This window comes from Bidens hawaiensis, unplaced genomic scaffold (assembly GCF_021521415.1).
Source record: "Bidens hawaiensis isolate Kalapana, Puna unplaced genomic scaffold, B.hawaiensis_p1.1 tig00042753_1, whole genome shotgun sequence".
Lineage (NCBI taxonomy): Eukaryota > Viridiplantae > Streptophyta > Magnoliopsida > Asterales > Asteraceae > Bidens > Bidens hawaiensis.
In genome coordinates, this window is record NW_027497568.1 from 42,531 (window position 1) to 56,950 (window position 14,420).

The 14,420-nt window shown below is 33.5% G+C and overlaps 1 pseudogene across 1 annotated transcript; it reads right to left on the reverse strand.

The window, feature by feature from the left end:
* Positions 1-6,003: 6,003 nt before the first annotated feature.
* On the reverse strand, positions 6,004-8,596 carry LOC143593776 (putative glucuronoxylan glucuronosyltransferase IRX7; annotated as a pseudogene). The gene is made up of 4 exons (XR_013146190.1): positions 7,873-8,596; positions 7,065-7,425; positions 6,694-6,944; positions 6,004-6,504 (listed from the first exon to the last, which is right to left on the reverse strand). The product of XR_013146190.1 is annotated as a putative glucuronoxylan glucuronosyltransferase IRX7 (transcript).
* Positions 8,597-14,420: the final 5,824 nt, after the last annotated feature.

The window sequence follows — 14,420 nt, forward strand, 5'->3', positions numbered from 1 at the left end:
TGTAACATTGTTATGGGTCCGAGTGATAATTTATATTTTATGAGGGTCCTTCGAAAATTTTTAATATCGCTTCTAAATAAATTTTAAAAAACATTGGTATCTCGGGACCCCGACGACCACTATGTAGGTCCGCCCCTGCTCAGCTCATTGGCTCGATTTTAGGCTCGTTAACCTCAAAAGCGAGCTCAAGCCTAGCTGAGCTGCACCGTTTAATTTCGAATTTTGAAATTTCTTTCTGTATTCGCATCGAAACAGCCAACTCATAACTCAATTCGAGTTTGTAATTCGAATTCAGCAAAAAGATAATAATAATAATAATAATAATAATAATAATAATAATAATACATACCTTTAACCCTTCCTTCTTGCCGGCCCAGGGGCTCTTGCGATTCTTAACCAGCCAGGCATCCGTAGCGGGGTTCTTAGCGGGCCCGATTGCTAATTCTTAGCGGGTATATGGCCCATTTGTAAAGCATAGATGCAGTCATACAAGAAGATGGGTCTTACTCTAAATTATTAATATTAATTATAAGTTGGTCTAGTTCTACTTCTTATACTACAATCAAACTTATTTGTCCAATAAAGTGGGCTTTCTTCTAACTGATCATATGGGCCTTCAAAGTTCAAACCACAAGAAACTGGACCATTCGTTAGTGGGATAAATGTTTTATTATTATAATACAGACGTATTGGACCTCAATCACAAGCCCGTTAATGAGCCTAGGTCCATTCTAGAGCATAGATGCAAATCTGCAATATTATGTAAATCTTAATGTTCATATGGGAAAAGACCATTTGCTAACAAAACTTCTGCATATCTACTTGATGTTAATCATGATTTAGTATTCACCATAATCCCAAGTAAATAGTTGAAAACTGAAACCGAACCATCACTAACGTTCTGGTTTTGATTTGTTTCGCTATTTGGTTTATTGACCCAGAAAAGTGATTTAATGAGATGTAACGTTTTAAAACATGTAGCAATAGGTTATTGTTCTATTTAAACACTTTCCTTGAAATTGCCATGGTACCGATTCTTCACTATGAGTTCGCTTCTTGATTTTGCTTCAATATGTCTAGGGAAGAAAACTATAACGTATGTTAGGTAAAAAAAAGGATTTTTTTAAACAGTTATAAAAAGTACTGCTAGTTTGAAAATTCAGGCTAAGTTCAACACTTCACCTATATAAATCGCTATAACCCGGACTTCAACAACACAGTAGATCCAGTGATAAGTCCAACAATTAGGATGGAGACTTCAAATGAACATACCCGGATAAACCAAGGAATTAGATGAGTGAAGATCAAACGGATCCGGTATTAACGAATACCATTCAAGAAAATCTATAGTTAACATTAAATGGTTAAAGATTTGTTTGAATTGTTAATAAGTTAAGTTATATGCTTGTACAGACAAGAAAAGTCTATGCAAATTCATTTCAATAAATATTCGGATTTCATGTGAACACTAGTATAGATTTTTGCGATTCTGATTAAACACGAGACCTGGTGTTATTTTGGTTTTGTAGCTAGTTTTTATCAATACTTATATCAAACTAGACCACGGTTTGATTCACAGTATGCTCAGTGTTAAATTGTATCAGGCCATTACTTAATCCTAGTTGATTTGGTAATAATAATAATTATTATATTTATATAGTATAAACACAAAATTTGGTGTCGTAGTTGATTTGATTGGGGCAAGTGGCACAATGCTATTGATCTATGTGCCTGTCAAATTTTGTTTATTTTTTTCCCCATTCTGGTAGCGTAACGAGTGTAATTGAAACCGACTGAATTCGCATCGACTCACCACCGTAACACTCGGGTTCGTCCGGATTTTACCAACTGAATACATGTTGTTTTAAATATTTTATTATTGAGAGGTTTGGTGCCACAAGGACCCTATTGGGCATTTGATGGCACGCTATTGGTTTAAGCCATTTTTTGTTGTTATTGTTATTATTATTATTATTATTATTATTATTAGTTTTGGTATGTAACGAACCTAACGGAAACCGATCAAATGTCAATTTTGTTTTTGTTTTGATTTAGTTATGGTACCGTAATAAACGTGACAAAAACCGGCTGACTTCGTGTAGACTCACCGTCTCAATGCCCGGGATCGACAACAGTCGAGTTTTACCAACACTTGATTTTTGTTGACCGACGCCATTTTATTGGCTCACCTCAACTTTTATAATCTATTTGTTTTATTTTTGGCTTTAGTTACAGTACAATAACGCGTGTAACCGAAACCAGCCGAATTCGCGCCGACTTACCGCCTCAACGCTGGAGTTTTACCGCTGCCCAAGTTTTACCAACCTGCCCCGGCGCAACGAGCCGGGTAAAACACTAGTTACAATATATTCTAACAATGCTTCCGAACACAAGGATATAAAAAATTTAGCTTGATTATTTTATCTTGATGTAACTTGATATTTTTATTAAATTGTGACGCTAATACAAAATGTGGATGTGGGGTTGACTACCTTATTATTTCTTTTTATCGTGCTCTTTCAATTGTGTATGTTCAGTTGTTCATTCTGAATTGATACACTAGTTCTATTAATAAAGTGGTTTAAAAACTATATCTAGATAATAACGAATACTTCTGAACTCAAAAGAAAAGATATGAACAACTCTGTTACGTCCTTCGTGTTAACACTAATCTAGTTATCTATAGCAATAGTAATCGGTATAAGTGATGTGCTGTCAGCAGTACTTGAGTGACTTATCCTAAGACCTTTATTTGGTTTTCTATTTTGTATTATACTTTATCTATGTTATTCCTATATCCCTAAATCATAACACCATATCTTATTATGAAAGAAAATATCAAATAAGAAGTTTGATTTTCCTAAGAAAGCTAGGAAGGAGGGTAGTTTTGTCTAATACCTTAATATTGAAAACCCACTTAATTTAATTTCAAGAACTCACTTAATTAAAACTCACTTAAATTTTCACTTATCTCCTACAACCACCACCGCCCACCGCCACCTACCACCACTACTTTGCCGGAAAAGTCTTCGGAAATTTCGCCGGAATATTCTTCGGAAATTTCGCCGGAAAATAAAACGCTATGAAAAACACAATATAAAAGACACAATGTAAAAAACACAATGGAAAAAACACTATGAAAATAAAAACACAATGACAAAAACACAATGAAAACACAATTAAATAACACAATGTAAAAAACACAATGCAAAAAAACACTATGAAAAAATAAAACACACTTGTATAACACAATTTTGTAAAACACAATTATGATAAAACACACTTTGTAAAAACCCAAGAAATTTTTTTTTTATTTTTATAAAGCAATATGGTACTCATATAAAAGATAAAAAAAACACTCGTTTTTATGGTGAAATTGTTTTGAAAAAAAATGTCGTATAAAAAAGTTATGGACGTTTTAAAATGATGGGGGAATTTGACATGTGCCTTGCATGTGGAGATCAAAAGACAACAAATGTGTTATCCCTATTATGCCATTACTCTTGTTTTACACTTGATTATCTCTCTAATCTAATCTAAACCATTCAATTCTTAAATGAATGGAAAAGATTATTTCTTATCCTTCCTAGGAAAACTAATATTTTTATTATAACTCAACCCCTTATTATGATTATCGTTTTCGTTTGTAAAATATTTTAGTACCTGTGGTTTGTTCAATTATGCAAATTTAGTACTTTTTTTGAAATTTTCGCAATTGGATACCTTACGTTTCTAAAACATGCCATATTAGTACCTTTTTCTAACTCCGTCTATTTTTATTCGTTAAGTCAGGGGTAAACTGGTAATTTCATTTTTTTTAATCAGAAACTCAAAAAATGTTGTGTCCGAGACTCGAACCCTCACCAACAGCCTCCACAAAGAGATGAACAAACCACTCTAACAAAGGGACAACTTGTTTCAAAACCAGTTCTGAATATTTTTATAGTACACATTTCAATGAGCCCCAAATTCTCATAAACCCTAGAATTGAAATCCTAAAATTGATGATAATTGGAATCTGTCAGTGTGATTTGACAGAGGGCTTTTGTTCTCTACATAAGGACGTGCAGGAAGCACGATTTAATTACCCGATAAGTGGACGAATTGCTACCAGTTGACTAGTTCAAGGTATCGGTCGGTGGCGAGCTTCAAGATGATCACAGCGTTGATGTTTGGGGCAACTGAGTGTATGAGTGGGTTTGCAATCATCAAATGAGTGAGTTTGGGTGTATCTATTTGGCTAAATCAACGGATAACGTGTCTAATTTGATTAGGTTTTAATGCCGGTTTCAAGTTAACAATACCGATTAACAGTTATTAAAACCGAATTGACTTGAACCAAAGATTAGAAGATAGTCGTTATGTATTATGATTGTGAAATAGAAAATAATTAATGTTGTGGACGGGTCTTGCTAACTGTTTGGAGTTGGCCGGAAAAAATAACAAGCTCGCCGGCGGCGAGATGCTTTGATCGGAAAACGGGGGAGACGGAAGGAAACTAGGTTGGGATTTTTATTTTTTTTAAAATTGCACAAAGGCCCCTTTACTTTTAAAGGGTTTGGATTATATTAAATGAAGGAGCTTAAAAGAAAAAAAGGAAAAAATAAAATAACTTAAGTTACCAATATGCCCTTGACTTAACTAACAAATTAAACGGGGTTACAAAAAAAATACTAAAATGACCAGTTTTTGAAACATGGAGTAGCCAATTACAAAAAATTCCAAAAAGATACTAAAATTGCGTAGTTGTTTAAATCAAAGGTACTAAAATAACACTTAACTCTTCTTTTTTAATTCAATACGTATTAAAAAGGAAAGAATAAAAACAAGGGAGTTCAGTAGGTTGGCATTTAATCCGAAAACCAAGAAGCCGTGACCGTTGAAAACCATACCATGTCTCCGCTTGACATCAACTTCTGACTTCTGACACCTCTATTATTAATTTATATTTATTTAACCTTTTTAACCCCACACTCACGTGCTCCTCATGCCATCTCCACTTTGGTGGGTTGGTAAAGGCTTAGGCCTTTGGGTGAGAGGTCCAGGGTTCGATCCCTGGCAATGGCGGTTTATTGTAAATAGTAGGAGGCAAGCTTAAACATTCAAAAAAAAAAACGTGCTCCTCACGCTTTCCAACAATATCCTCTTTATTTACAACTTTCCCCCCTCTTTTTCCCGCCACTCATCTTATGTATCACTTCACCCCTTTTAATCTTCACCAATTGCTAAATTATACCGCATAGGTTGTAACTTGTAAGTATATAATGTAAAAAGTAAAAACAAGTAACCTAAAAATACGAATGCGTGTAGTCATGCTCGACTGGTTTTAACAAAAATTCTAAATTGAACATCAAACCAAGGTGTTCGAAAACTGCAAACCAAAACAGATTGCTTGTTAACTGATTTGTGGAACATATTACTTTATTATTAGTTTGTTTAAAAAAATTTGAAATTATATTGAAGAATCATGGTAATATTACGTACATATAACTAGGTATTATGGAAACAAAAAAAAACATATAATCCATAAAATCGAACCATTGATTCATTGTAAGGTTTTACACGTCCTGTTCCGAGTTTTAAACTGCAACGAATCCTAGAACCGACAGAGCTAGAAATCCAAATCGTAAACCGAATCATTTGGATGTAAAACCATCGAAATTGACCGACTTACTACAGCTTAACAGGTTCAATGGTTTAAATTCACTTTCAAAAGTTTTTATTAAAAGAAACCCTACATAAAAGAACTTAAATGCAATAGACCTTTTGTTATTCATAAATGACTCAACAATCAAACGCTTTATAATTTATACAAGGGCCTAAAGTGTATAAACAACCCCTACCTCTAATGACAGGTAGGTCTACACTACCTTACCGTGAGGACCACTGCACCTTATCCCACCCAAACTCTATCAAACCGTGAGTCCCCAAGGCCAACCTATCCTCACTTGCCACCTCAGCAACACATTCCCAACGGGTCCCACAAACCAATGTCACAGCAACCACCTCCCAATCAAAACTTGCCACGTGTAAACTCCTCATTCGCTGGATATCCTTGACCTCCTATGAGACCTATCAAGTTTCATGGATAACGCAACTAGGACCTCCCGTGTCGCATCACCGGTTTCCACGTCATCGTTAAACATTAAGGCCCGCCGTAGCTTGCGGTCCCACAATTTCCACTGGATACTTGATAAGTTCGTCTTCGCCACGTCATCAAGGATGCTACCGAGTTTTGCCACGTCTTTTTCCTTAACAGTTAGAGATATCTCTGACCATGGAATGGTGGACTCGAATGGTAAACGAATGCCGTCTGCGATAATAACTGGAACGCAACCCAACACTACGGATTCCACTAGTCTTGGACTCCACGGGGCCCACCCTAAGGGACACAAACAAAACGTTGATCTAACGATTTCCGATTGATAACCCGCAAAACGGTGTCGTTTTAAGTAAAATCTTCGGTCGGTTCCGTACTTTCGGAGTATCTCAGTCCTCACTCGCCTAAATACAACAAATTAACAATTGTCAGCTAATTAATAAAAAAAATTAAAAACCCGTAAACATATCTTAAAAAGTAAAGGCATTAGTTAGTGGTTGGCTAAACGTACTTTCTCAAATTATTTTTACTAAATGTACCTTAAGGTACAATAAGTATAGAGATGTATGTTTAGCCAACCTGTTAACACTTACTTGCTATAGAAACGTCCACTGACGTTCTTCGGGTGAACCTCCATTTTCCCGCGAAAAAATGCGAATATATCCCGTGGACCGTCAATCGGCGACTTTGACAACGTCGATTTAACGGTTTTTGGCGAAATGTAAGGCGGGATAACGATACTATCCACGGTTTGACACGGGTGTTGGTATTTAACACCGAATGTTTGTAATATTATAGAGTTTTTCATAAACTCCGGTATCCCATCCGCAATAGCTCGATCCTCCTAGAAAACATAACGAAAACAGACCATTCAGTAATCCATAAATAATAATACAACATTAAGCAATTGACTGAAATGAATAATATCAATAATATGAATAATAATAATAATAATAATAATCACCATGGCATGAAAACAAGCTCCATAATCATGAGAAGCAATAAACACATGATCCGACCCATTGCTCCGTTTCCAAAACGGTAGCTCCGACGAGATAACTCAACTGCGGATGATATCAAAGCACGCGCGTGTCCGATGGCGGGAAACCCATTGACCGTGCTGAAATTACACGAAACGTAAACGGGTACGAAGAAAAAGTCCGCTTCAGTCGGGTCAAATGTCCGGAAATCGCTATTTATTAATGCTCGGTGTATCGCCACCTCCGAAGCGAATAAGTGGTTGCTACACCGCTCGTTCGATAGCCAATCGGTATTATATTTCGACGGTAATTCGTATATGTACACCTTCAAATCGTTCAATAAACCTGCATATTGAACTAAATAGTTTAATCACTGGAGTTACTTATCCAAGTTCAACATATCATGTATAGTAATGTTATGATTCCAAGATAGTTTTTTAAAAACAGGGTTTTGCAATTCAAAAGGGTAGCGACACAGCTTGTTGTCCGTCTTCCTTCTGTTTCGATGTAATCACTACTTTGTAAATGAATACGTGATTTTTAAAATCATTCAACTAAACATATACAAACAAACATACCCAGTAAAATCTCACTCATAACAGAGCTATTGGTAGGAAAGCTGAGATAACAACAAACCTTAACTCCATCTCGCTGAGTGGGATAGAACCACTCTATCCTCCGGACAGAGGATAGAGTTAAGGTTTGTTGTAAATCTTAGCTTTCCAGACCGTACCAATAGCTCTGTTACGAGTGAGATTTTACTGGATACGTTTGTTTTAAACGATGATTTACCGTGATTTTCTTTTGATTCAGAGAGAATAGATTCTGAAAGCGCGCGATGAGAGTGATTGATTATCGTAGTCTTCAAACTACTAGTGGTACCGGGTTCATGATTATTAAGAAACTTGGCGAAGAAGTAAAACGACAACGAAAACCATAACACCCATTTAAAGTATCTTAACAAAAAGGGTTTTTCAGGTTTCAGATTCTTGGTTCTGAAGAACTTCATCTTCACATAGAAACCCTTTCTGTTCTTGGCTATTCTGTAAGCCTCTGCCATTGTTTAATATCTTCAAGATCTTTAAATATTAAAAAATCATATTGGAAGTTGAATGGGTGTGCTTCAAATCAGGTGGAATGAAGCTTTCGATTGTTGGTGTTGAGATTAAGAAACACAGATTGATAACGATGGTGGGTTTGTTGGGAGATTATTATGAAGTATAATAATAATAATATTAGTTGAGAGAAGTTATTATTTTTATAAATATATTATCATCGAACATTAAACAATGGTTGTCGAGGAATGCTGTTTTCAAGGTGATGAAACATGGTGGTGGTTCGTCTTGGTTTTGTGAAAAGACCGTTTAGTGTGAAATGACGGATGTGCCCTCCAAGCTGGATATTATAAATGTGGTATTGATGGGTTGTACATGTACATGTACTGTGTATGTTAAATGCTGCTGCAATAAGTTAACACTGGTGGTGAATAATGAGCTGGTTGTGGGTCTCTTATCTCTTTCCTCTTTGGTTTAAGGTTGATTGTTGGTTTGTTACAATATAATTTGGTTGTTTGTTAGATTATTATGTATGTGTGCTTTTTCTTTTTTGTTTTTTTGACGACTAACAAATAAAAGCCTGTTACTCGGGATAACCAATTGCAAAAGACGATATCGTACGGGCACAATCGCAAACAGCACAGAGTAGTCCAAGCCTATCATTTTCTGTTCCAAAAAAACTCGTCGCTTGAAAGCCCACTTCTCTAAAACTCAGTTTTGATCAGATTCGAACTTGAGACTTTACAACCTCTAACCCACTACTCTAAAACCCACTTCTCATTGTTTTAACTTTAGATAAATAGATATTTTTAGTGAAAAACAGCCAATTTTACTTGAATAGTTTGTTGGTTTTTATGTATAGTATCAACAAAACATTATAAATAACAAAAGAAGATTATAAACACAAAAAAATTAACAAAATAGTCTAGTTCAAAGATACGTTAAAGTTGTTATCCGTCTATTGGGACTTACATGTGTCAAGGCGTGTAGTTATTATTTTATCTGCTTAAAATGAGACATTCAAAAACTCTATTTTAAAAGAGGAAGGTTTCGGATTTATTTTAACTTGGGAGGATGGTGCTCAAAAAGATCCCCAGTAATTGAGAAATGAGTTGGTCTATCGCCATACTATTAAAAGGTTCAAGCCATAGGGAAACATGAGGTATATAAAATATAATATGCAGAAGCTATGGGGACCGATAGATAAATATCATATCTATTATGGATCGCATGTTCCGATGATCTAAATAACTTTTTACTATTTTTATAATATGACAAAAAAAAACTCTTCGTAGATTATACAAATACTATTTTTAGGGAGAAAATAAGAGGCTAGTATTACATAGATATAGAGAAGGTTACAGTCAAATTTCAAGTTTTTTTTTTATATATAATTGATATATATATATATATATATATATATATATATATATATATTTTACTTTAATTTCAAGTTAAAATTAAAGTAAGAAACTGAGAAGGTACAAAAAGATTAGATGGGTGTCTATGAAAGCGTTATCGGCATGGATGGCTTAGTTGACAATGCATGCCGCTAAGGATGGTTAACGTCGGTGTATCAGAACCGAGTTTGTCTATGAATATGAACTATATCAAATTATCAATTGAATAATAAAATTTCTATATATAGATAACCTAATGATATAAACCATGTTTTCTCGTCTTTTATTTCAATTTATGCATATGCATATGTATGTATGTAACATGTGCTTGTTGTAAAAAATTTATTCGGTTATTTAGAGAAAATAATTCGTGTTTTTTGGATAAAATAAATCTATTTGTCTTGAGGCTTAAGCAAGTATTACCATTCATTCGTCCAAACACATTCATTTACGTACTGATGTAGACATAGATCTACATACCCAAAATGATTAAAGGTAATTTAATTTTTAATATATTAGTTGGTACTTGTGTTCAAAAGGGCTACCAATAAAAAATCAAAGGCAATTATTAGCATTTTGTAATTTACAAATGATGAAAAGAAAATTGTGCAAATAGTCCCCCTATGATTTGACTATATTGCTAGTATGGTCACCAGATTTTGGAAATACCCAACTAGTCCAAAAATTTGTGAGAGGGTTACACATCTATACTCCATTGTTAATCTCAACTATTTTTTAACGAAAAAGTGGCGTCATATGATAGTAATTGTGTCTTTTTAAATTTGGAACCATAATGAAATACGTATTCTTTTAATTTCCATGAAACTTGACACCAACTTTATCACCGCTGATTAATACAAGATCGAAGGTTTAGTGCATAATCGAATGTGATTAAATAGACTTTAGGAGTTCTGGAGTTTAAAATGTACTCTATCATAGTTCCAAATCTGAAAATATACAATTAACTTCACATGAATGGCACATGACATCAATTTTCTGTTTAAAACTAATTGTTGTTTACAAAATATAACGTCCAAAAATAAAGAGTTTGGGTCTCGGGTTTCCTACCCGAGTTAAAGAAAGATGACGGGCGGCTGGGGAAATGCCATATGTGCTGAAACTTTGATGGGGTTTAAAACCCTAGCCTGCTTCCACTCCTTTAATTTCTCATCGTGTTCGTCAACTCCAGAGAGAGGAGGTGAAGGACCACCATTGATGAAGCTCAATATTTGGATTTAAGTTTTAGATCAAAAAGGAAATCATCACTGGTGTATTCGTGTCAGGAAATCTAGTAAGAATCAGCTTCCAAACACTCAACTTAGTGATTTTGATGTGGGGTTTTGGGTTTTAAAGGAAAAGCTAGTGCTTCATTTTAAGACCCAATAATTTACGTGTGTTAATGCTAAGAATCATAGATCTAGTCAATTGGATGATAAACAAACAATTTGGACGTAAAAAGTTAGGATGGATTAAAAACGAACTTCTTTGATGATGTTGTTCATCCAACAAAGCTGTCACATACATATAGCAACATATATTCATTAGGTCGTGGCATTGATTTTGTGGTAAGCTAATGATTGGTGAAATGTCCTAACGCAAGTAGTTATCGACAATGATCGCAAGCAGTAGACGACAGTTCCAGCCACATTGTTGGCGAAAGTGCCAGCGTCACTAACTGAATGTGACGACTTCCTGCGTGTTAACTTTTATGTTGTTCGTGTGACATTTACCATAGCATAGACTATTTTGCACGAAGTAACTAAGTGTATAACGGTCAACGATGAGTTTCTAGACCCTTTTTTATGTTATTGAAGGACATTAGTCACATCACTATAAGTTGTTCAAGTGATTGATTGAATATTCATCATTGTATTTATAATATTTTTTTAGTTAAAATCACTATCTTAATATAGTGTTAGAGCACTCATACTCTATCCATCATCCGTCAAAATTGAACAAAAAATCATTACATTACATTCACTATCTTTATCTCCACCGCTAAAATTTAACAAAAGCCCACAAACCAGCCAGTATTCATATGTAGATGTTGATTGTGTTTTTTAGCATAATCGTATGAGTTGAAGCTCCAATAAAAACACATTGTCACTAGATCTAACACCGAGGCATAATACATGGGCTCACACTACAACATAACAGTGTTCGATTATATCACTTCTACATGATCTTTAAATCACACAATCTAATCCACTCACCTTGTGTGTAGCAATCTTTGTGCCACCAACTTAACAACCAATGTCTTTCATTCACACCAAACATCTAGAGGTTAATCTTTGCTTCATCGAAGACATATTTATGATCTCCTAGAAGGTTTTAGTTTGCTACAGATTTATCACGAATTAAACAAGTCAAATAAATGTTTTTAGTAGTGAGTGTATTTAATAAAATAAAAGACTTTGAAGAGCACAAAAGGCCCTTGTTATTGTCCTATGTGTCCAATTAATTCATTCCCTTTTGTGAGTGGGACTAATTATCTCAAAACAACTTTGTTGTAACATTCCAAAAACGCTCTTAAATTATTATGATTGCCATATCAGAATTGCCAAGCAATGTAGGGTCTTGTGTCCTATTCCCAACACTTAAATAAAAAGTCACAAAAGTGGGCACAAATGGTCTGGCCCTAAGGGTACCCCATAAAGGGGGGTCTTAAAGTGAGAGTTATGAAAAGATATTGACCCTACACATATGAGCTGTGTAAGCACATGATATGGTCTATTCAATTATTAAGCTTCATGCGAGTCATATATTCACCACATTACTACTTTCAACCATCTCAACAAATTCATATCAAATTCATGTATTTGTAAGTAGAATATCAAGAATTTGGACATGTCATAAACTAAACAAGTCGGGACAAGTTCAAGACTTCAAGTTCATTTGACGTAATTTAACAAACCACAAGCTTGATTGCATAGCTTGGTGTTATCCTTGATAACGTAAACTTGGCTTGAAAACGAAAGTTACTAGATATTAAAAATTGATATAAAAGAAATTGGTTTGAACTCGAACGAACGTTTACACAAACACTATACTTGAAAAACTCGATAAATCACTGAAGTCTGAAATCTTAAAATCTAAATCCAAATTTTTACTCGTTATTACCTTATTTTCATAGTTATGAAAATGAATTATTAAATATGTAATAAAAGTATTTTGGAAATTATTCATATGACCCACTCAATAATATGAATACCTGTGTAGAAAGAATAAAATCACGGGCATATATGAAAACAAATCATGTGCCGTGTCTAGGGAGGAACTACATAATAGAAAATGGAATTTGTGGCAACAATAAAAAGTAAATAATAGAAAATATTATTATACATTAGCAATAATAATCCTAACATACATAAGATATTTTATTTGTTTCGTTTGAGGTCAAATTTGTTCAGTTTTCGTATAATTATGGAGAAGGTTTCTTATCGGTCCGGGTCATAAAAGTGTTTTTACCAAATTGAGTCGGGTCACTAAAATATTTTTCTTTTAACCTGAATCATTATCTCGTAAAGTTGAGCGAAATACACTTCTAAAGGTTGGAATGGGTTTCTTCCAAACTTTTACATGGAATTCTAATTCTCCAGCCCCCACTGTTTTATTAATTTTCTTTCATTAGTTCTTGGGCTTTTTAAAAACCTACAGGATTACTCGAGTTTCGGCTGTTTCACTACTACGAATCAAAGAAAAGAACCACTGGCTTACTTGACCCGCATCATGCGCATGTGTCCATCCTGAATATAACAAGTAACATTTTATTAGTAACTAGCTTTAGAGCCCGTGTAACACACGAGATGATATAAATAATTAAGTTACAAATAAAGCAATACATAATGTATATAGAAAATGTATTACATCTATGCTTGTATCATTATACATAAATTGATTTTATTTATATCACAACATGATTTTTTCCAAAAAAAATGAACTTAAAAAAAAATAATGCACGTGCAAAAACATACACAAGAACACTCCGTCAATTGAAAATTTATTTGCAGTATCATGTATGTATAATTGAAAGAAATTTGGTTATATGAACCAATTTCAGAGAATACTTCTCTTATAATAATAGTTTTGAGCTACACTATGAAAATATTTTGATAAGTTTGAGAGACTTCAGGACTTTTCCAACTGACAAAAAAATAACAGTTATAATCACTATTCAAGAAAAAGTCAATGCTGACACAAATGTTTCTAATTTGATAAAAGTTAAAAGTATTGATAGGCCTGGAGGTGGCATGTTAGAAGTGGTTGTCATTTTTTTAAAATTTTAATAATGATGTGAAAAATACTCAATGTGCAAAATCCCGAAACTTTTGACTATTTCCAAAAATATAATTAAAAATAAATTCGAAACTCAATCACATTTAGAAATCTAACTTTTATTTGTTTTACATTTTCAAGTCCAAACTTTGAACCCGTAAAAAGTTTGACGATAAATCAATTTGAATTCTCAAAATTTTAAAAATATTCAGATTACCCATTTTTTACGCGTAACAAATTTGAACCAAATGTTGTTAATTTGTACCAAACGATCTATATATCAACATTTAACCCATAACAATCAAATTTAAGTTTCACCAAAAACTCAAAGCAATCCTTGATAAAAAAACCCAAGAAACTAAATATGATTTTTATTATTTATTATATTTTAAAGTGATTGGTATATACTATACTTACAATTAATACATATATGTATAGTTTACTAAATTAATCGAAAAATTAAATAGATAGATTTAAGTCATATATTTATAATTTATAAATTTATATGACAATATACAAAAAACAATAAATAAATGGTTTTATTTTTAAAAAATGAATTAACTTTTAAGTATATATTTATAATTTAATGATAAAAAAATTACTTTGTAAA